The sequence below is a fragment of the Ursus arctos genome, unplaced genomic scaffold (genome assembly GCF_023065955.2).
Source record: "Ursus arctos isolate Adak ecotype North America unplaced genomic scaffold, UrsArc2.0 scaffold_23, whole genome shotgun sequence".
In the NCBI taxonomy this organism is placed as follows: domain Eukaryota; kingdom Metazoa; phylum Chordata; class Mammalia; order Carnivora; family Ursidae; genus Ursus; species Ursus arctos.
In genome coordinates this window covers 1,089,694-1,112,117 of record NW_026622908.1, presented here as the reverse complement: position 1 = coordinate 1,112,117, position 22,424 = coordinate 1,089,694, and the positions used below count along the sequence as shown (strand labels likewise).

Below are 22,424 nucleotides of genomic sequence, written 5' to 3'. Positions count from 1 at the left end.
CTACAGACACTTGGGTTGCTTCCATATTGTGATATTGTAAATAATGGTGCAAGAAATATAGGGGTGCACGTATCCTTTTAAGTTGCTGTTTTCATAGTCTTTGGGCAAATACCAGTAGTGTGATTGTTGGATCGTAGGGTAGTTCTATATTTAATTTTTTGAGGAACCTTCATACTGTTTTCCACGGTGGCCACCACAGTTTGCATTCCCACCCACAGTTCGCGAGGATTCCCCTTTATCCACATCCTCCCAACGCATGCTCTTTCTTGTGCTTTTGATGTTAGCCATTCTGACAGGTGTGAGGTAATACCTCATTGTCCTTTGGATTTACATTTTCCTGATGATGGGTGATGGTGAACATCTTTTCACGGGACTGTTGGCCATTTGTATTTCTTCTTTGGAGAAATGTCTGTTCATGTCTTCTGCCTATTTTTTAACTGAATTATTTGTTTTTTGGGGGTCGAGTAGTATCATTTCTATGTTTTGGACACTATCCTTTTATTGCATATGATCTTTGCAAACATCTTCTCCCTTTGAGTAGGATGTCTTATTATTTTTACGTTTTCATTGTTCTTCTGCCATGTGGAAACTTTTTATTTTGCTCTATTCCCAATAGTTTATTTTTGCTTTCATTTCCTTTGCCTCAGGAGACAGTCTAGAAAAACGTTGGTATGGTCCATGTCAAGAAGTTACTGTCTTCCCTCCTGTAGAATTTTTGTGGATTTAGGTCTCATATTGAGGTCTTGAAACTGTTTTGTGTTTGTCTGTATTGTGTAAGAAAGCAGTCTAATTTCATTCTTTTGTGCATAGCTGTCTAGTTTTCCCAACACCATTTGTTGTAGAGACTGTCCTTTTCCCTTTTGATATCGTTGCTTGCTTTGTGGAAGATTCATGGACCACATAATTGTGGGTTTCTGTCTGAACTTGTATCCTGTTCCTTTGGTCGCTGTGTCTATTTTTGTGCCGTACTCTCTTGTTAGGATGACTGCAGCTTTGTCGTATAACCTGAAATCTGAAATTGTGAGTCCTCCAGCTTTGTTTTTCTTTTCCACATTGCACTGGCTGTTCAGTATCTTTAGTGGTTCCATACAAATGTTTAGGATTGTTTATTCGAGGTCTTTTATTCTTTAATTTAAATTCAATTAGCCAACTTACAGTACATCATTAGTTTCAGATGTAGTCTTCAATAAATTACCAGTCGTGTGGAACACCCAGTGCTCATTGTATCGTGTGACCTCCTTAATGCCACTCACCCAGTTACACCCCCCCCCAACTTCTCCTCCAGCAATCATCAGTTTGTTGCGATAGTTAAGAGTCTATCATGGGTTTTCTCCCTCTGATGACTTCCCTTTCTATTTTCCCTCCCTATGGTCTTCTTCCCCGTTTCTGATATTCCACATAGGAGTGAAAGCATATGATCATTGTCTTTCTTTCATTGGCTTATTCCACTCAGCATAATACCCTCCAGCTCCACCCAGGTCGGTGTGATGGTAAGTATTCATCCTTTCTGATGGCTGAGTAATATTCCATTATATATATGATCCACATCTTCTTTATCCATTCATCTGTCCATGGTCATCTGCACTCTTTCCACAGCTTGTCTATTATGGATATTGCTGCTATGAACACTGGGGTGCATGTGTCCCGTCTTCACTACCTCTGTCTCTTTGGGGTAAATCCCCAGTAGTGCAATTGCTGGGACATAGGGTAGCTTTATTTATAACGTCTTGAGGAAACTCCGTACCATTTTCCAGAGTGGCTGTACCGGACTGCATTCGCACAGGGATGTAAGAGGGTTCCCGTTTCTCCACATCCTCTCCAACATGTATAGTTTCATGTCTTCTTATTTTTAGATATTCGGCCTCGTGTGATATGGCATCTATAGGGGTTTAGATTTGCATTTCCCTGAAGCCAAGTGATATGAAGCATTTATGCATGTATCTTTTGGTCACCAGTACATCGTCATCAGTGAAATGACTTCCCATTTTAATCCATCTCAAGACCTAAAGCTGGGTAAGGCACTGAAGCTGGATGATGCCATCGGTTGGAATTGTGGAGAATTTCAAAAGATCTCCATGGAGAGCAAGTTTAAAGGTCAGTGTGAAGCTACTAATTGGATCCGGGGAGATCTCTGAAAGTGGGGGTTCCCTGGGATGGGCTGAGGGGGGCCCTCCGATTTTCCTGCTATGAATCCTTTCTGCAGCCCCAAACGGACAGTTTCCTGCAGTGGGGCAGGCTGAGTCCTCTAGTCGTGCAGAGGTGAGCCCAATGCCTGGTACCTTGGAGGCAGGCAAACGGGGAGGGGACCCTCAGCAGAAGACCCAGGGTTAGGTTAGGCCTCAAGAGACAGCAGGTGCGAACTGCCCAGTGCTCAGAGAACTCCCAGGCCGACTGAGATGAGGGCACAAGGGCGGGTGAGTGTGAGCCTTGGGGTTTGATCCGGAAGGGCTCACAAAGGTCGGGGTTCACCAGCAGGGGCTCTGAGGGGGTGTCCCAGTTCTCTTGCCCTGAATGCTCTATTGTGCCCCAAAACGGTACAGTTTCCTGTGGGCTGCAGGCTGAGTCCTACGGTGGGGCTTGGGTGTCCCCAGTCCCCCGGAGTTGGGCGCCAGGATCCTGGGGAGGGGCCCCTCTGTGGCCAAACTAGGGTAAGGGTTAGGGTCCAGGGGCCCGGCAGGGCCAATCTAGCAAGCTGTGCGGCGAGCTCCGTGGAGGGCTGAGATGAGGCCATGGGGGAGGGTGAGCATGGGCCTCAGGGTTGGGGCACGGGGGTTGCCAAAGGTGGGGACGGGCTCCGGGGGCCTCCCCAAGTTCTCGTGCCCTGTATGCTCTGTAGCGCCCCAAGGGGCACGGTTTCCTGTGGACTGGCAAGCTGAGTCCTGAGGCGGGACACAGGTATCCCAATTCCCCGGGGCTGCGGTGTAAGGCTCCTGGGGAGGCCGCCAAACCCGCGGCTGACCTAGGGTTAGGGTTAGGCCCCAGGAGCCCCGCAGGCCCGATCTGCTGGCTGTATGGTGAGCTACACAGGCTGAGGTGAGGGTGTGGGGAGGGTGAGCGTGGGCCTCAGGGTTGGGGTGCGGGAGGCCGCCAAAGTTCGCTGGGGGCTCAGGGGGGCCCTCCTGGTTCTCCCGCCCTGAATGCTCTATGGCCTCCCAAGGGGCACGGTTTCCTGCAAGGTGGCAGACTGAGTCCTGCGGTGGGGCTCAGGTGTCCCGACTCCCCGCGGCTGCGGCTCCAGGCTCCTGGGGAGGGGCCCCTCCACAGATGAACTAGGGTTAGGGTTGGGGCCCAGGAACCCCGCAGGCCAGATCTGCCTGCTATGTGGCGAGCTCTGCCACGGGTTGAGGTGAGGGTACGGGGTGGGGTGAGCATGGGCATCAAGGTTGGGGCTTAGGGATCGCTGAAGTTCTCCGGGGGCTCTGGGGGCCCTCCCGGTTCTCCCACCCTGAATGCTCTACAGCCTCCCAAGGGGCACGGTTTCCTGCGGGGTCGCAGGCTTTGTCCTGCTGTGGGGCTCAGGTGTCCCCAGTCCCCGGGGCTGCGGCACCGGGCCCCGGGGGAGGGGCCCTCCCTAGCCGACCTAGGGTCAGGACTAGGCCCCAGGAACCGGGCAGGACTGATCTGCCAGCTCTGCGACGAGCTTGGTGGCAGGCTGAAGGGAAGGCGCGGGGCGGGATGAGCGTGGGCCTCAGAGTTGGGGTGTAGGGGGCCGCCGAGGATCGCTGGGGGCTCAGGGGGGCCCTACTAATTCTGCACGGGATGCTCTGCGGCGTCCCAAGGGGCATGGTTTCCTGAGGGGTGGCAGGCTGAGTCCCGTGGTGGGGCTCAGGTGTACCCAATCCCCGGGGTTAGGGTACAGATTAGGGTACGGGTTAGGGTTAGTGTACGGGTTACAGTTAGTGTTCGGGTGAGGGTAGGGGTTAGGGTTAGGGTAAGGTGAGGTTACGGGTTAGGGTTGGCTTTAGGGGTTACAGGTTAGGGGTTATGGGTTACGGTACGGATTAGGGTTTAGGGTACGGGTTAGGGTTTAGGGTTTGGGTTTAGTGTACGGGTTAGGGTTAGGGTACGGGTTAGGGTATGGGTTAGGGTTTGGGTACAGGTTAGGGTACGCGTTAGGGTACAGTTTAGGGACGGGTTAGGGTACGGTTTAGGGTGCAGGTTAGGATTAGGATATGGGTTAAGGTTAGGGTATGGGTTAGGGTTACGGTACGGGTTAGGTTACGGTTTAGGATTAGGGTTAGGGTACAGGTTAGGGTGAGGGTATGGATTAGGGTATGGGTTAGGGTTAGGGTATGGGTTATCGTTAGGGTTACGTTTTGTGTTAGGGATAGGGTACGGGTTTGGGTTTGGGTGTGGTTTAGGGTATGGGTTAGGATATGGGTTAGGTTTAGGTTAGGGTTAGGGTACGGTTTAGGGAACGGGTTAGGTTTAGGGTACGGTTTAGGGTTAGGGTATGGGTTAGGGTACAGGTTAAGTTACTAGTTAGGGTTAGGGTTCGGGTTAGGGTATGGGTTAGGGTCCGGGTTAGGGTTAGGGTACGGGTTAGGGTAAGGGTTAAGGTACGGGATAGGCTGCAGGTTAGTGTTAAGGCAGGGTACTGGTTAGGGTTAGGGTTTAGGGTTAGGGTTAGTATACGGGTAGTGTTAGGCTACAGGTTAGCGTACGGGTTAGGGTTAGGGTACGGGTTAGGTTCAGGGTTTAGGGTTTAGGGTTAGGGTACGAGTTAGGGGACGGTTTAGGGATAGTGTTAGGGTATGGGTTTGGGTTAGGGTTAGGGTACGGATTAGGGTACGTGTTAGGGTTAGGGTACAGGATAGGGTATGTGTTACGGTTAGAATACGGGTTAGGGTACAGGTTAGGGTACGGTTTAGGGTTAGGGTAAGGGTTAGGGTACGGGTTAGGGTTAGGGTACGGGTTATGGGTAGGTTTAGGGGAAGGTGTAGGGTTGAGGGTAGGGTTAGGTTTAGGGGTTAGGGTTAAGGTTAGGGTTTAGGGTTTAGGTTTAGAGTTAGGGTTAGGGTTAGACCCCAGGAGGCCAGCAGGCCTGATCTGCCAGCTCTGCGGTGAGCGGTGGGAAGGGCTGAGGTGAGGGCGCTGGCGATGGGAGCGTGGGTCTCAGCGTTTTGGCGTGGGGGGCCTTCGAAGGTCATCGGTGGCTCGGAGGGCCCTGCCCGTTCTCCCACCCTGAATGAATGGCAGTACCCCTAGCGGCTCGGGTGTCAGCGGGGCAGCAGGGTGAGTTCGGTGCTGAGGCTCGGGGGTCCCCAATCCCCAGCGTTCAGCGCCAGTCCCCTTGAGAGGGGCCCCTCGGGGGCCAAACTAGGGTTAGGGATTGCCCCCAGGAGGATGACAGGCACGATCCGCCAGCTGTGCAGTGAGCGGAGGGGCGGGCCGAGGTGAGGGCGCTGGCGAGTGGGAGCATGGGCCAAAGCATTTTGACTCAGGGGCATTCAGAGTTTGCCAGCGTCTCGGAGGGCCCTGCCTGTTTCTCCGCCCTGAATGACTGGTGGCGCCCCTAGCGGCCCAGGTGGCAGCAGGGCGGCAGGGTGAGTCTGGTGCTGGGGCGTGGGGGTCGCCAATCCCCGGCTTTGTGGTGCAGGCCCTTTGGGAGGGGCCCCTCGGGGGCTGACCTAGGGTTAGGTTTAGCCCCCAGAAGGCCGGCAGGCCCTATCTGCCCACTGTGCGTCGAGCGGAGGGGCGGGCCCTGGTGAGGGCGCTGGTGAGCGGGAGCCTGGGCCCAAGCGTTTTGGCGTGGGGGCCCTTTGAAGGACGCTGGGGGCTCGGATCGCCCTGCACGGTCCTCCACCCTGAATGACCAGTGGCGCCACTGGCGGCCCGGGTGGTTGCGGGGCGGCAGGGTAAGTCCGGCACTGGGGCTTGGGGGTCGCAAATCCCCAGCGTTGTGGCGCCAGGCCCCTTGGAAGGGGCCACTTGGGGGCCGACCTAGGGTTAGGGTTAGCCCCCAGAAGGCCGGCAGGCCCGATCCGCTGCTGTGCGGCGAGCGGATGGGCGGGCCGAGGTGAGGGCGCTGGCGAGCGGGAGCGTGGGCCCCAGCGTTTTGGCACAGGCTGCTATCGAAAGTCACCGAGGGCTCAGAGGGCCCTGCCCATTCTCCCGCCCTGAACGATCAGCGGCACCCTAGGGGCCCGGGTGTCGGCGGGGCATAAGAGTGAGTCCAGCGTTGCGACTCGGTGGTCCCCAATCCCCGGCGTTGCGGCGCCAGGCCCCTTGGGAGGGACCCCTCGTGGGCCGATCGAGGGTTAGGGTTAGCCCCCAGGAGGCTGGCAGGCCCGATCCGCTGCTGTGCGGGGAGCGGAGGGGCGGGCCGAGGTGAGGGCGCTGGCGAGCAGGAGCGTGGGCCCCAGCGTTTTAGCGCGGCTGCTATCGAAGTTCACCGAGGGCTCGGAGGGTCCTGCCCATTTTCCCACCCTGAATGAACGACGGCAGCCCTAGCAGCCTGGGTGGCGGCGGGGCGGCAGGGTAATTCCGGTGCTGAGGCTTGGGGGTCCCCAATCCCCGGCGTTGTGGCGGCAGGCCCCTTCAGATGGGCCCCTCTGGGGCCAACGTAGGGTTAGAGTTACCCCCAGGATGCCGGTAGGCCGGATCCACCAACTCTGCAGTGAGCGGAGGGGCGGGCCGAGTTGAGGGCACTGGTGAGCGCGAGCTTGGGACCCAGCGTTTTGGTGCGGATGACCTTCGAAAGTCGCCAGAGTCTCGAGGGCCCTGCCTGTTTACCAACCCTGAATGACCGGCGACGCCCCAGCGGGCCCGGTGTGGGCTTGGAGGCAGGGTGATTCCCGCGCTGCAGCTCGGGGGTCCCCAATCCCCTGAGTTCGGTGCCAGGCCCCTTGGGAGGGGCCCCTCGGGGGCTGACCAAGGGTTAGAGTTAGTTCCCAGGAGGCCGTCAGGCCCAATACTCCGGCTAGGCCGCGAACGGAGGGGCGGGCCGAGGTTAAGGCGCTGGCGAGCGAAAGCGTGGGCCCTGGCGTTTTGGCACAACGGGCCTTTGAAGATCACCGGGGCCTCGGAGGGCCCTGCCTGTTCTCCCGCCCTGAATGAAAGGCAGCACCCCTAGCGGCCTGAGTGGCGGCGGGGCTGCAGGGTGAGTCCGACGCTGGGGCTCGGTCGTCCCCAATCCCCGGCGTTGTGGCGCCAGGTCCCTTGGGAGGGACGCCTCGGGGGCCGACCTAGGGTTAGGGTTAGCCCCCAGGAGGTTGGCAGGCCTGATCTGCCGGCTGTGCAGCAAGCGGAGGGGCGGGCCAAGGTGAGGGCGCTAGCGAGAGGGAGTGTGGGCCCAAGCGTTTTGAAGTGGGAGGCCTTCAAACGTCGCTGGGGGCTCGAAGGGCCCTGCCCCTCCTCCCGCCCTGAATGACTGGAGGCGCCCCTAGCGGCCTGAGTGGCAGCGGGGCAGCAGGGTGAATCTGGCGCTGAGGCTCAGGGGTCCCCAATGCCCGGCGTTGCGTCTCCAGGCCCCTTGGGAGGGGCCCTTCCGGGGCCGACCTAAGGTAAAAGTTAGCCCCTGGAGCCTGGCAGGCACGATCTGCCATCTGTGGCGAGCGGAGGCGCGGTCGAAGATCAGGGAGCTGACGAGCGGGAGAGTGGGCCCCAGCGTTTTGGCGCTGGGGGCCTTCGAAGGTCACCGGGGCAGGGAGGGCCCTGCCTCTTCTCCCACCCTGAATGATCGGTGGTGCCCTAGCGGCCCGGTGTTGGCGGGGTGGAAGGGTGAGTCCAGCGTTGCGACTCGGGGGTCCCCAACCCCTGGCGTTCCGTGGCAGTCCCTTTGGGAGGGGCCCCTCGGGGGCCAACCTAGGGTTAGGGTTAGCCCCCAGGAGGCCGGCAGGCTCAATCCACCGGCTCTGCGGCGAATGGAGGGGTGAGCCAAGATGAGGTCGCTGGCGAGTGGGAGCGTGGGCCCCAACATTTTGGCTTGGGGGGCCTTCGAAGGTCACAGGGGGCTCGGAGGGCCCTGCCCGTTCTCCCGCCATGAAGGACCGGCGACGCCCCCAGCGCCCCGGGTGGCGGCGGGGTGGCAGGGTCAGTCCGGCGCTGGGGCTCGGGGGTCCCCAATCCCCAGCGTTGCAGCGCCAGGCCCTTTGGGAGGGGCCCCTCGGGGACTGTCCTAAGGTTAGGTTAGCCCCCAGGAGGCCGGCAGACCCGATCCGCCGGCTGTGCGGTGAGTGGAGGGATGGACCGTGGTAGGGCGCAGTCGAACCGTAGCGTGGTATCCAGTATTTTGGCGTGGGGGGCCTTCGTATTTCACCAGGGGCTCGGAGGGCCCTACCGGTTATCCCGCCCGGAATGACCGGCGGCGCCCCTAGCGGCCCGCGTGGCGGCGGGGCGGCAGGGTGAGCCCGGCGCTGCGGCTTGCGGGTCCCCAATCCCTGGCGTTGCAGCACCAGGCCTCTTGGGAGAGGCCACTCTGGGGCCCACCTAGGGTTAGGGTTATCCCTGAGGAGCCTGGCAGGCTGGATCAGCCGGCTGTGCAGCTGGGGGGGGGGGGGCGGAGGTGAGGGCGCTGGAGAGCGGGAGCGTGGGCCTCAGCGTTTTGGTGCGGGGGACCTACGAACGTCGCCGGGGGCTCGGAGGGCCCTGCCCGTTCCCCCACCCTAAATGACCGGCGGCGCCCCAAGTGGCCTGGGTGGTGGCGGAGCGGCAGGTTGAGTACATTGCTGGGGCTCAGGGGTCCCCATCCCGGGCCTTGCGGGGCCACGCCCCTTGGGAGTGGACCCTCAGGGACTGACCTAGGGTATGTGTTAGCACCCAGGAAGCCAGCAGGCCCGATCTGCCGCTGTGCAGCGAGCGGAGGGGTGGGCTGAGGTGAGAGCGCTGGCGAGCGGGAGCATAGTACCCAGCGTTTTGGCATGGGGGGCCTTGGAAGGTCTCCAGGGCCTAGTTGGGCCTTACCCGTTCTCCTGCCCTGAATGACCGGTGGCGTCCCTAAGGGCCCAGGTGGCGGTGGGGCGGCATGGTGAGTCCAGCGCTGTGGCTCCGGAATCCCCAATCCCAGGCGTTGCGGCGCCAGGCCCCTAGGATGGGCCCCTCGGGGGGGAAAACCTAGGGTTAGGGTTACCCTCCAGGAGGCGGCAGGCTCAATCCGCCGCCTGTGCGGCGAGTGGAGGGGTGGGCCGAGGTCAGGTCGCTGGAGAGCAGGAGCGTGGGCCCCAGCGTTTTGGCTGTGGGGGCCTTCGAAGGTCACTGGGGGCTCAGAGGGCCCTGCCCGTTCTCCTGACCTGAATGACTGACGGCGCCCCTAGCGGCCCGGGTGGCAGCGGGGCAGCAGGGTGAGTCCGGCGTTATGGTTCGGGGATCCCCAATCCCCAGCGTTGCGGCGCCAGGCCCCTTGGAGGGAACCCTCTGGGGCCGACCTAGGGTTAGAGTTAGCCCCCAGGAGGCCGGAAGTCCCGATCCGCCGGCTGTGCGGTGAGCGGAGAGGCGGGCCGAGTTGAGGGCGCTGTCGGGCCCCGGCGTTTTGGCGCGGATGGCATTCGAAAGACGCCGGAGTCTTGAGGGCCCTGCCGGATCTCCCACCGTGAATGACCGGCGACGCCCCAGCAGGCCCGGTGTCGGCTTGGCGGCAGGGTGAGTCCGGCGCTGCAGCTCAGGGGTCCCCAATCCCCTGCGTTTGGCGCCAAGCCACTTGGGAAGGGCCCCTTGGGGGCCGACCTAGGGTCAGGCTTAGCCCCCAGGAGGCCGGCAGGCCCGATCCCTCTGCTGTTCCACGAGCGGAGGGGCAAGCCGATGTGAGGGCGCTGGCGAGGGAAGCGTAGGCCCAAGCATTTGGCAGGGGGGGCCTTAGAAGGTCGCCGGGCCTCGGAGGGCCCTGCCAGTTCTCCCGCCATGAATGATCAGCGCCCCTAGCGGCCCGGGTGACGGCGGGGCGGCAAGATGAGTCCGGCGCTGGGGCTCGGGGGTCCCCAATCCCCAGCGTTGCAGCGCCAGGCTCCTTGGGATGGGTCCCTCTGGGGCTGGCCTAGGGTTAGGGTTAGCCTCCAGGAGGCCAGCAGGCCCGATCCGCGGCTGTGCGGCTCCCGGAGTGTTGGGCTGAGGTGAGGGCGCTGGGGAGCCTGAGCAATAGCCCAAGCTTGTTTGTGCGGGTGCCTTCGAAGGTCGGGGGCGGCTCGGAGGGCCCTGCCCTTTCTCCCGCCCTGAATGACCGGCGGCGCCCCTAGTGGCTTGGGTGGCGGAGGGGCAGCAGGGTGAGTCCCGCGCTGGGGCTCTGGGGTCCCCAATCCCTGGCATTGTGGTGCCAGGCCCCTTGGGAGGGGCCTCTCGGGGGCCAACCTAGGGTCAGGGTTAGCCCCCAGGAGGCTGGCAGGCCCGAACCGCCGGCTGTGCGCCAAGTGGAGCACAGGCCCAGGTGAACGTGCTGGCAAACCGGAGCGTGGGCCCCAGCGTTTTGGTGCCGGGGGCCTTTGAAAGTCGCCGTGGGCATGGTGAGCATTGCCCGTTCTCCCGCCCTGAATGAACGGCGGTACCCCTAGCGGCTCGTGTGCCAGCGGTGCGGCAGGGTGAGTCTGGTGCTGTGGCTCGGGGGTCCCCAATCCCTGGCGTTGTGGCAGCAGGCCCCTTTGGAGGGGCCCCTCTCTTGGGCCGACCTAGGATTAGAGTTAGCCCCCAGGAGGCTGGCAGGCCCGATCCGCCAGCTGTGCGGAGAGCGCAGAGCGGAGGGGCGGGCCGAGGTGAGGGTGCTGGCAAGCTCCAGCGTGGGCCCCAGTGTTTTGGCGCAGATGGCCTTCAAAATTCACTGGAGTCTTGAGGGCTCTGCCCGTTCTCCCACCCTGAATGACCAGCGACGCACCAGCGGGCCCGATGTCGGTGGGGAGGCAGGGTGAGTCGTAGACATGAGTTGAAAGATGGCTTTGATACAATTTTTTTTTAAGTTTTTTTTTAATATTATGTTAGTCACCATACAGTACATCCCGGGTTTCCAATGTAAAGTTCGATGATTCATTAGTTGCGTATGACACCCAAGGCACCATGCAATACGTGCCCTCCTTACTACCCATCACCAGTCTATCCCAATCCCCCACCGCAATCCTCTCTGAAGCCCTCAGTTTGTTTCTCAGAGTCCATGGTCTCTCATGCTTCATTCCCCCTTCTGATTACCCCCCTTTCTTTATCCCTTTCTTCCCCTACCGATCTTCCGAGGTCGTATGTTCCATAGATGAGAGAAATCATATGATAATTGTCTTTCTCTGCTTGACTTATTTCACTTAGGGTTATCTCCTCCAGTGCCGTCCATGTTGCAGCAAATGTTGAGAACTCTTTCTTTCTGTTACCTGAGTAATATGCCATTGTATATATGGACCACAACTTCTTACTCCAGTCATCTCTTGAAGGGCATGTCGGTTCCTTCCACGATTTAGCTATTGTGGACATTGCTGCTATGAACATTGGGGTGCATATGGCCCTTCTCTTCACCACGTCTGTATCTTTGAGGTAAATACCCAGTAGTGCAATGGCTGGATCATAGGGTAGCTCACTTTTTAACTTTTTAAGGGACCTCCACACTGTTTTCCAGAGTGGCTATACCAACTTGCATTCCCACCAACAGAGTGGGAGGGATCCCCTTTCTCCACATCCTCTCCAACAATTGTTGTTTCTTGCCTTGTCAATTTTTGCCATTCTAACTGGCATAAGGTATTATCTCAGTGTGGTTTTGATTTGAATTTCCCTGATGGCTAATGATTTTGAACATTTTTTCATGTGTCTGTTAGCCATTTGTACATCTTCATTGGAAAAGTGTCTGTTCACATCTTCTGCCCATATTATAATTTGCTTATTTTTTTCTTGTGTATTGAGTTTGAGGAGTTCTTTGTAGATCTTGAATACCAGTCTTTTATCTATAATGTCATTTACAAATAAATTCTCCCATTCCGTGGGCTGGTGCTTAGTTTTTTTACTGTTTCCTTGGCAGTGCAGAAGCTTTTTGTCTTGATGAAGCCCCACAAATTCGTTTTATCTTCTGTCTCTCTTGCCTTTGGATATGTGTCATGAAAAAGTTTACTTGGGCCGATGTCGTGGAGGTTGCTGCCTATGTTCTCCTCTAGGATTTTGATGGATTCCTGTCTCACTTCGAGGTCTTTCATCCATTTGGAGTTTATTTTTGTGTATGGTGTGAGTGAGTGGTCATGTTTCATTCTTTTGCATGTAGCTGTCCAATTTTCCCAGCGCCATTTATTGAAGAGACTGTCTTTTTCCCACCGGATGTTTTTTTCCTGCTTTATCAAAGATTAGTTGCCCAAAGAGCTGAAGGTCCATTTCTGGGTTCTCTATTCTGTTCCATTGGTCTATGTGTCTGTTCTTGTACATGCTGTCTTTGTGATCACAGCTTTGTAGTACAGCTCGAAATCCGGCATTATGATGCCCTCAGCTTTGTTTTTCCTTATCAACAGTTCCTTGGAGATTTGGGGCCTTTTCTGGTTCCATACAAATTTAAGGACTATTTGTTCCAGTTCTTTGAAAAATGTCATCGGTATTTTGATCAGGATAGCATTGAATGTGTAGATTGCTCTGGATAGCATGGACATTTTAACTATGTTAGTTCTTCTGATCCATGAGCATGGAATATTATTCCATCTTTTCTTGTCTTCCTCAATGTCTTTCAAGAGTGATTTGTAGTTTTAGAATACAGATCCTTTAAGTCTCGGTTAACTTAATGCAAAGGTAACATATGGTTTTTGGTGCTCTTGCAAATGGGATGGATTCCCTAATTTCTCTTTCTTCAGTCGCATTATTTGTTTATAGAAATGCAACTGATTTCTGAGCATTGATTTTGTATCCTGCCACATTGTTCTTTCTTAAAGACTGGTTAATGGCCCTTTCCTTATGCTTTTATTCCCACTCGGAAACATGCATCCATCATCGTGACAGACGTTAGGATTCGGAGGACCCTTTCCATACCCTCTTCTTACTGAGAGTTACGTCTATGGCAGTTTAATTAATGTTCAACACACATACTGGGAAACACTGGTGCCTTCACTAATCGATGTTGCTGTCTCTGCACAAACTTGGTTCGCTGAATTAAATAATGGCACTTTCTTTTCCTTTTCACAAAACCTTTTCAAACGGCTTTCCTCCTCATGACAGATGTGAGTTGAGAGATGCTTTCTGTGTAGTGTTCTTAAGTAGTTAAACGAAGGGCATTATCTTGATGCTTGCAGACCCCATTTTGCACAATGCTCCCAATCCATGACACCAGATGTGAGGTGCAAGATGCTTTTATATAGAGTGTTCTCTCCTAGCGTAAAGCAGGTGACACCTTACTTATGCATTCATGGACACTTTTGAAAAACTTGCCACCTTCCTAAGAGAAGATTTGACTTGGACAATGGTGTCTATTCGGTGTTCTGACTGAGATTTGTGAAAATTGCCCTTAAGGTTCATCACACTTTTTGGAAAACTTGGGTGTGTTCATTGGTCCTGATGTTGGTTTGATGTTGCCTTCTATCAACACTGAGTTGGTTCTCACAACTACTTAGATAGGACCTCTCCTTCTGCTTTCACTTGCACTTCTGCAAGTACTTCTTCATTACAGAAGATGTGAATTGGAAGATCTTTTCCCAAGGGTGTCCTTACCTGAGCATACAGCATGTTCCTTACATTTTCATACACACTTTTGGAACATACACCCATCCTCATGAACGTAGATATGATTTGGAATGTTGTCTCTAGATGGTGCTCTTTCACATCTATGGCAGTTCCCTTAAGGTTCAACACATGTAATGGGAAACCCTGCTCTCTTCACTGATCAATGTTGCCGTCTCTCTACCCAAACTTGGTTCTCTGAACTGACTGATGGCACTTTCTTTTCGTTTTCACACAACCTTTTCTAATGGCTTTCCTCCTTTTCTTTGGAAATTTTGTTTGGAAATTTTAATATGCCTTTCTTAATATTTGATAGAGCAGACAAAACTCGGTCACAAATGTGACCTAATTGACGTCTATGGAACATTCGATAATAAGTGCAGAATACATTATTTTCCAGCGGTCATAGACTATTTACCCAAACAGATGATATGTTGGACCATGAATCATGTCTACATTTTAAAATACTGAAAATAACTAGATTCTATTCTTAGGCCTCCAAGGAATAGAGCCCTAGTCCTCATCAAAAGAAGACCAGGCAGTCCCTCTATGTTTGAAAATTCAATGTAACTTTGCTGCATATCTTAAGGGTCAGAGAGGGGATCGCAGTGGATATTTGCCACCTTTTCTACATCAGGGCTCACACACAATGGCCCTTTGTCTCTGAAGAACACTGACTATCCTAACGTAGACAGGAGTTAAGCCTCCTATCAGAGTTCTGCATGTGCCAGCCACACCTGACAGCCTTGGCCTGGGCCCACCACCACCTCCCTCCAGCTTTCCTTCTTGGTGGCATTGAGTTAAGGGAGTCAACATAGCCATATGGAGATGGGAGCTCCCCTCTCCTAGTGATGATGGTGCTATTGTCCCCACCAGTCTATCAACATGATTTCTGAGAGAATTACGACACAATAGCAGCTTCTTGACCTTCCTTAAGGTTTAAAAATCATCTTGTGAGTCATCTTTTCAAAAAACGGTTTCACCATGTGTTCTTTTCTCTGGAAAAGAAATAGACCCAATGGTAATTATGGCTCCTGAGCACCTGCTCTTGGGAGATTGCATAGTGGCTCTGTTTAGCATTCTCCCTCTTAAACTTCTCAACTAGGGTGTATATAGAATGAGTCCCATTTCCTAGATGGATAGACAAGGGCTCAGAGATTATATGAATTACAGAGGATTTTAGTGTCAGAAACCTAAGTGGGATCTCCAAACTGACTCCAAAACCCTTGTTCTTCCATACAGGGTACCATTTCGCTCTTACCTCTGGTCTTGTTGATCTGGAAACCTAGGAAGTATTAGGATTTTCTTGTTGTGTGGCCAAATGGAACGAATTCGGCTGCCTTTTCACCTCTGCCCATCATGACCATGAAGATAATTATCTCAGTGGAGGACCTTTGAGTAAGAGACTTAAAGATCCCTTAGAATAGAGATACTATACTATTTTTCTGATATTAAAGTGCCTGAAAGAACTATCCTTTTTTAATTGATGGAAGCTCTTGGTGGAAAGGTTGGAAAGACTATTTGAAAACACTCAGCCTCTTCTACAGAGTGAGACAATGCCTCTAAAGATTGCTAAAATATTCCCTTACCTCTGATTATTTACTTCCCAACTATCGCAGTGTTTCTATGTTAGGATTACGATTTCCATGAGGCAAAAGTTGCGGAGAAAGAACTTAGTGTATCCAGGGGCACTTTCGTATTGTGACAGTGAGCTATTCTGTTGTATTCTGTAGTCCAAGGGAATGGTGCCAGACATCTCTAAGATGTCTAAAATTCTGACTGTAAATGATCTCTATGCTTCAGAGATTTGGGCAGGACAAGGGAGGAGTCCAGAGACCGTAAACGCCTCTGTTACCTGTGTTGACCATGGAGCAGGTAACCTTCTGTAGGGGTCCTTTTGATGTCTCTGAGCTATGGGGAAGGTGCTTTCATCTCAAGCTCCTCCATTTGGTAGTGGTGATAAGGATAAGAGTAATTTTTATCTCATACCATCTGTGGGCCCTGATCTTGACCTCCTAGGGAAACCCTCCTTTATCATTTCACCCAGCTCAAAATGACCGGGCAAACCCTCAAAGCATGGGCCCTATTTCTGCCCCCAGCACATATTGTCCATCTGTTTCAAAAAGAAAAAAGAGAACAAAAAAATGCCCTTGCCAACATCAAGGTGAGAACACAAAAGAACCTCTCTGTCCCCCGTAAGATTAAAGTCATACCGACTTGTACATACTGAAAAGATAAGAAAAGTCTGTCACTTTCTGGAATCTTCTGCCTCATCGTGATGGGTAACTTTACCTAACACAAAACAGAACAAATATATAACCCTGCCCTAAATGTTCCTTCCCTGGAGCACTCCCTTCTTTGTGAAGACTGTGTCTCCCAGGCATCTGACCTGACTTGGGTTTGAATAAAACTCTCTTCATTTCTCTCTAAAATGTTTTAAAATGTTCCTTCCTTTAGTGTTGACAATAACACTATGTTTTCTTTTCAAGTGAAAAATAAATGTTCCTGGTTCACAACCGTGACAGCACAGAAGGCCGGCTGTTCCTCCTGGCCCCTACCCTGCAGAACCAAGCATGTGTATATAGATTCCAGCACAAATGGGCTCATCCTAGAAGGATGCTTTGAAGGTCTGAGAAGCACTATCCACTCCATGGGTGAGACAAGAAGGCAAAGCTATTCCCGCTTGGAGCATTCCTTTTGGGGCTTAAAATTGCCTTGGACATGCATGAAAGCATTGCCATTTCCTAAAGCCCAAAGCTGGAACAGTCTGAGAGCAGCTGACCTAGCCAGAATCCAGGCACACACCTGTAGGAAGGGTTGGTGCAGAAGGGAAGGGGCAGGGCTCTGAGGGTGTTCTGCAGCTAGAGGGGCCCGCGGAAGGGGCAGTGTGTGTGTGTGTGTGTGTGTGTGTGTGTGTGTGCGCGCTCGCGCGCGCGCTTGGGGCCCTGCCCGTGATCACAGTCATGCCTGCGCTGGGCATTGAGCCAAGGAGGCAGGTCTTGGACCCCTTGCACTCCCAGAGTTGTGAGTCATGGGGCCGGTTGCCCCGCATTCAAGGGGATGGAAACCGCACACTCCCAAACCAATCACCCCATGGGGGTGGAGCTACGTCTCTGTGGGCAAACCCAGAGCAGACCTAAGATGCAGACTGGGAACCAGGGAAGGGGAGCTCTGAGAGATTCAAAGTGTGGAGTTCCTGGCTGAGTGAATGCATGCTGTGTGCCTGTGTGGGGCATGGTCTGGGAGTAGGGGCACCCCAGGTGAGAGGTGGGGTTCTGGAAGGGCATGTGGAGGGAGTTCATTTGGAGATTCAGTTGAGTTTTCTTTTTCCCTTGATAGTCTCTTCTGCCTACTCTCTGTCAACTGGCCTTACATAGCAAACCCATGGACTCCAGGGCACCTGCTCAGCAGAGCTTTTGTGGTATTGGTCACAGACATTCCAGGGTTTCACTTGTTCCCCAGCAAGAGCGAGAGTAAGGACCGCACGGTCCCCAACTTCAGTGCGGTGCCCCTGTCCCCTGACACAGTGCAGGTAATGGACCTTGAGCAGTTCCCCAAGTTCAGCAGGGTGTTCCCTGTTCCTTCAGGCACATGTGTGGCACTAGGAAACCCCAGAGCCGTTACCCAACTTCAGCATTGTGCTGCCTGTTCCCTGGGAATGGTGGCAATGGGCTGGAAGATAATTACTACTAAAAGACAAGTCTGTGTTTCCCTTCTCCCAGAAACTGCAGCAGGCATGCTGGCTTTAGGTCCGAGGAGCCGCCTTCTCCCCACCTGACAACACTTCTCTTCTCTGGCTCCGTGAGACCCGAGGTTTTGAACATCTGCATCTGAGTCAGTGAGGCAGCTTGACACAGGACACCAGCATTCAGAGAAAGCGGCAGTTCCATTTGGAGAAATGTCATATCCACGTCAGGACTGGAGGTAACACCTCTCATTAACCCACTATCTCCTGGGCTTTTCTCTTTTCTCTAGTTGAGCCATGAAGTAAAACTTTAGTAATAGTGTCAGTGTTCTGAATTTGGTGAAGGAGGTACTTAGTTTCTGAACTTAGAGCACTTTGCAGGGGATCCCATTTTCTCTGTTCATTGACTGCTTATGAATGTATTTTGAACAGCTGTTTCCTAGAAACACTCTTTCATTAGAAAGGGAAGGTTAGATTTACTCTTTGTGTATTTTTAAGATATACATCTAACAGTGTTTATTCAGTTGGGCCTACGATATGGGTGAGTGGCCACCATTTAGGGTTAGATGGCTTTTTGTCGTCAGATACAGATATGGATGATGTCTTGTCATTTGTCAAAGGTGATGTTTCATCACTGATTAGTCTTTTCATCCCAAGAATTACAATGAGGGTCGAGGGAAAATTCAAAATTATTTAAAGCAGCCTTTTCCTGTTTAAAAGTTAAGCTTGACTATCTAGCTTTACTAGATGTATCAACTCAATATTTTGAGGTGCCATATTCTCTCTGTCATTTCTTTGGTGGTGCAGTCAGAAGGAGAGTCTTTGGGAATTCTTTTGGATAGAGTCATGTTGGTGGCTTCAAGGGGCCTGGTGACGGGAGCCCTGGGCTGAGTTCTGGAACTACTTGCTTGACGCCGGTGAGTCAGGTTATCCCACAGAGTTTCTGTTTCCTCCTTATGAGATTGCTGGAAGGTGAAATAAGTCAAGCAGAGAAAGGCAATTTTGATACGGATTCACTCATTCATGGAACAGGAGAAATAGCAGGGAGCTCAGTAGGAGAAGGAAGGGAAGAATGAAGGGTGGGGTAAACAGAAGGGGGAATGAACCACGACAGACTATGGTCTCTGGGAAACAAACTGAGGGCTTCAGAGGGGTTTGGTGGGGGATTGGGATAGGCCGGTGATGGGTATTAAGGAGGGCACGTATTGCATGGAGCCCTGGGTGTTGTACGCAAACAATGAATCATGGAACACTACATCAAAAACTAAGGATGTAGTGTATGGTGACTAACATAACATAATAAAAAAAAATTTAAAAAAGAAAATAAAGAAATTGATGGGAGGTCATATCTGTGGAAAGTCTTTTTACACAGAAACTGTTCTGCCTATTGAAGAGCAACTAAAAACGAGGTGATTTGGGCTCTATTATTCTGTAAATAATAATTTTAAAACTCCCTGTCCTAGGGATATGGTATTTTATTGCATAAGGAGGCCTGAGAAGGCTGCAATGAAAGATTGAGATCTCAGAACACGTTCATGTTCCATGCATACATCACTTAACAGTTTGCACAGGTAGGAAGGTAAGTGGAGATAAATATGAAAGAAAGGGAAAGAAGGTGTGAACCATTCATTAGGTAGCCTTCTCCCTTTCTCAGGAAAGCCTTGGGCCAGTGTAATTGTGGAAGAAGAGGGGGAATCCTGGAGCTTTGCAGCAGATGGGGGTTCCAGGTCTGGGTAGAGGTGACGGGTCCCAGAGGAGAGCTGAGTGCATTCTGCAGCAGGGTATGGGCAGGGCGCGCTCCTGGGGTGGCTGTGGTCTCCCATGTGAACGTTGTGACAGGTGAGGGCTGTGAGCTGGTTCCTGGCTGAGGACAGTTGAGGCACAGGTGGAGAGCTGGCCGAGTCCCTTCTTCAGGGCCACCAGCCTCAGCCAGCACACACAGAATCATCGTTTGTCCCTGTCACTCCAATTCAGGCAGTCAGAGTTGCCAGGCCGAGATGTTTGCTGGAGCTTCTTTCCTTGCATGTGTGTGAAGTTTCAAACCTGAAGTGGTGGACATGATGGGTCCTCAGAAAATCCGTAACTCTTTTATTTCCTGCTCTTATATCGACCAGTGAAGTGAATCGGACCGGCTAGTAGAAGGGGCTATCTGTGCGTTTTTATTTCCCAGTTTAATTAAAGAATGGGAAAACAGTCTTGTGAAATATTAAAAGAATCCTTTGTTGGTGTTCATGTCCCCCCCCCCCCGGGGTGGGGGTGCTTACCTGGAGACCCATCCAGGGCTCTGGAAGCTTGACCCGGTGAGTCACTTGCGACTTGAGCTGGGGAATTAATGAAGAAAACAGAATGAATGCTGGAGTTTGCCTGTATCATTTGGACTCAGACACGTCCATGTAGCATCGGAACTCTTCACCCATGAGGCGTGTTGGGATCCCTGAGGTTGTGGGCTTTGCTTTATGGGCTGAGGTTTTGTCTTCATCCTTATCTGGACAAGAGCCATGCCATCGGGCAATGGAGATCCAAATCCTTAGGTGACCATATCATCATCATCATTATCATGATTATTAATTATTATTATTATTTTAAGAAGCAAGAGAGACATTGACTTTGAAATAAAATTATCAAAAGAAAGAACACAAGGTCAAATATATACGTGATGATTGAACTTGTGGTATCTCTCATTGGTGTGGGTCTTGTAGGGCTGCCCGAATGAGAAAGACCAAGGAATTCTATGTGGATAAAAGTGTGCTGTACACAGGGAGTGTTTTATTCCATCATTTGACCTCTCTCTCTGAAGGGAAAATAGAGTGGTGACTGGAGCTTGGTTCTGATTGGAAGGCCTGGGAGGTCAGTGAATCGAAAGAGCAGTATTCATGCTTACATGGTTCTCAGTGCCCAGTGAGCGAAGTTTGGACGCTTGGACTCGGAAGCATTGGTGTTCAGGGAGGATGTTGTCCGAGTTTGCAGCACATCGAGACACTTGGCTGGTCTGCCTAATTGGGCCAGTTTCTGCCTTTCTAAGGGCAGCTTGAAAGTGGCTTGTAAACCTAGGACATTTGTGGAGTGTTCTGCATGGGACCACTGTGTGGGCCAGTGTAGACACAACCCAGGGAATTCCAGAGCTAATGATGAGCACGTTTGTGAGGCTGGAGTTTGCTTCTCTGTGAGAAGGATTGAGCTGGAGTGGAAAGAAGTCTCTGGGTCTTAGGACTCACTGAGCGGATCCAAGCCTGGCAGGGTGCTGAGATCAGATGTCTGTTTCCCAGGATTTTGGCCAGAGGGATATTTGGGCTCTGGGCAGCATCTCTGCTCAGGTTTCTTGGATGAGCACCTCAGGGAAGAGGAGTGAATGTGTGTGCTCACCTGTCATCGAGGAAGGTTTCTGGTTTCAGGTTTCGTGTACAGGTGAATTCCTCATATGGCTCCCTTACCTGATGGTGTTCAGGGTGCAGGAGGTGGATGGACCCCCTCGTCCCGGGCATCCTGGCTGTGTAAGAGTCCTGGGGCACCTTTTCCCCTGGACTTTGGACCAGGAAATTGGGAGCAGTAGGTGATGAAGCCATCAGTTGATGCCTCAGTTTCTTCCCTGCCAAGATGAACTGGAGATTAAAATAAGTGCTATGGAAATATAAAGGAGGAGACAGGACTGGGGGTGCTGAAGGGAAGGTGGGGATGGTGTTTGGTATTCACATAGGGGTCAGGTGGTACTTCACTAGGAGGGTGATGCTTGAGTCAAGATCTAGGGAAGGTCAGTGATATCACATGAAGAGCATTCTAAACAGAATGGAAAGCATGTGCAAAGGCCCCAGGGAAGGAGCATACCAGGTGCATCCATGAGCTACAAGATGGCCCTGTGACCACAGGCGACAGCTTAGGACTTGCATCATCAAGGTGACAGAGTGACAGAAAGCCATAGCAGGGCTGTGACCCCATGGGACCCTGTTTCACTGGGTCATCCTGGCTGCAGGGTTGAGAGCAGATGACAGAGGGTTGAGGTTGGGCAAGGGAGGTCAATGATGACTCTTTTCCAGGAACTCAGGCAAGAGATGGGCTCCAGTGTGGTCCAGACAGGCGGCCTTGAAAGGAGTGGTGAGTCCTACGGTGGGTACGTCTTGAAGATGGAGCTCACAGGATTTGCCGACAGCTTAGATATTGAGGATGGGAGAAAGGAGGAACTGGGGTAGCTCCCAGCTGTTGTGGGTTGTCCTGAGCGAGGGGAAGGAGAAGGTATCTGGGGGTAGGAGGTAGTCCGCGTTCGGCATGCTGAGGAAGGTGCCTTTCTGGGTGGATCTGCTGAGGTTTGTTTCCAGGAGAAGCTTTCACATCTCCTCCCTCAGCAACGGTGAAGTATAAGTATTCCCCATTTTTTAAAAGTTCATGGGAAGACACTTGGCTTTTTGGAAAGATCTCCGTTATCACCTGGTTTCACTAATGGGAAGAAACCTGAAGAGGATGTTCCTTATGAAAATAGTTGAACGGTGAGCTTTGCATTCAGCATCTGTTTGGGGAGAAGCACAACAGACGCAGTGTGCACCGTAACCAGCTCCTTCCTGTAAACCGCTCTCCGTGTCCAGCCACCAGCGCTTTGAATTCTGTTTGTGAGCATCTGCTGTGCTTTCTCTCCATTTATTTTCGGCATCCATTAGGAATTGTGTCCTGGGTCCTGAGAAATGCCAACAATAAGTAAATTTAGGAGTCTGAGCATGGTCACTAATTTTTCCATATTAATTAATGGTCATTCCTTCTTTACACCCTTTCTGCTCTGAAAGGTTTCCTAGGAGTACTGTACTTTCAAAGAGCTGGGGAACCTGTACCCCATCCTGCGGGGTTCACTTTAGTCTCCATGCTGCACAGAACATTCCATGGCTGTCGGATTTTAACACACAAACCTGTATCTTTGACCACCTTCACCCTTCCCATCCTCCTCTGAATCAGGCACCCACAAATCTATTCTCCATATCTATGTGTTCAGTAATTTCTTTCCCCATGTTGTATGTACATGTGAGCATCTGTAATTGCCTTTCTGTGTCTGAGTTCTTCAGGAGGGAGCCCCATCAGTCATCTGATAGAGCACTTTCATGGATCCCCTGTGAGGCAAGGATGATGCCCGGCCTTGGAGGGGGGCCACAGGTCCGCCCTCAGGATCCATGTC

The 22,424-nt window shown here is 52.7% G+C and overlaps 1 long non-coding RNA gene across 1 annotated transcript; it reads left to right on the top strand.

Moving 5' to 3' along the window:
• Positions 1 to 1,950: 1,950 nt before the first annotated feature.
• LOC130544654 (uncharacterized) lies at positions 1,951 to 17,463 on the top strand. Its single transcript, XR_008961091.1, has 3 exons — positions 1,951 to 2,094; positions 16,077 to 16,241; positions 17,310 to 17,463. It is a non-coding gene; the product is annotated as an uncharacterized LOC130544654 (long non-coding RNA).
• Positions 17,464 to 22,424: the final 4,961 nt, after the last annotated feature.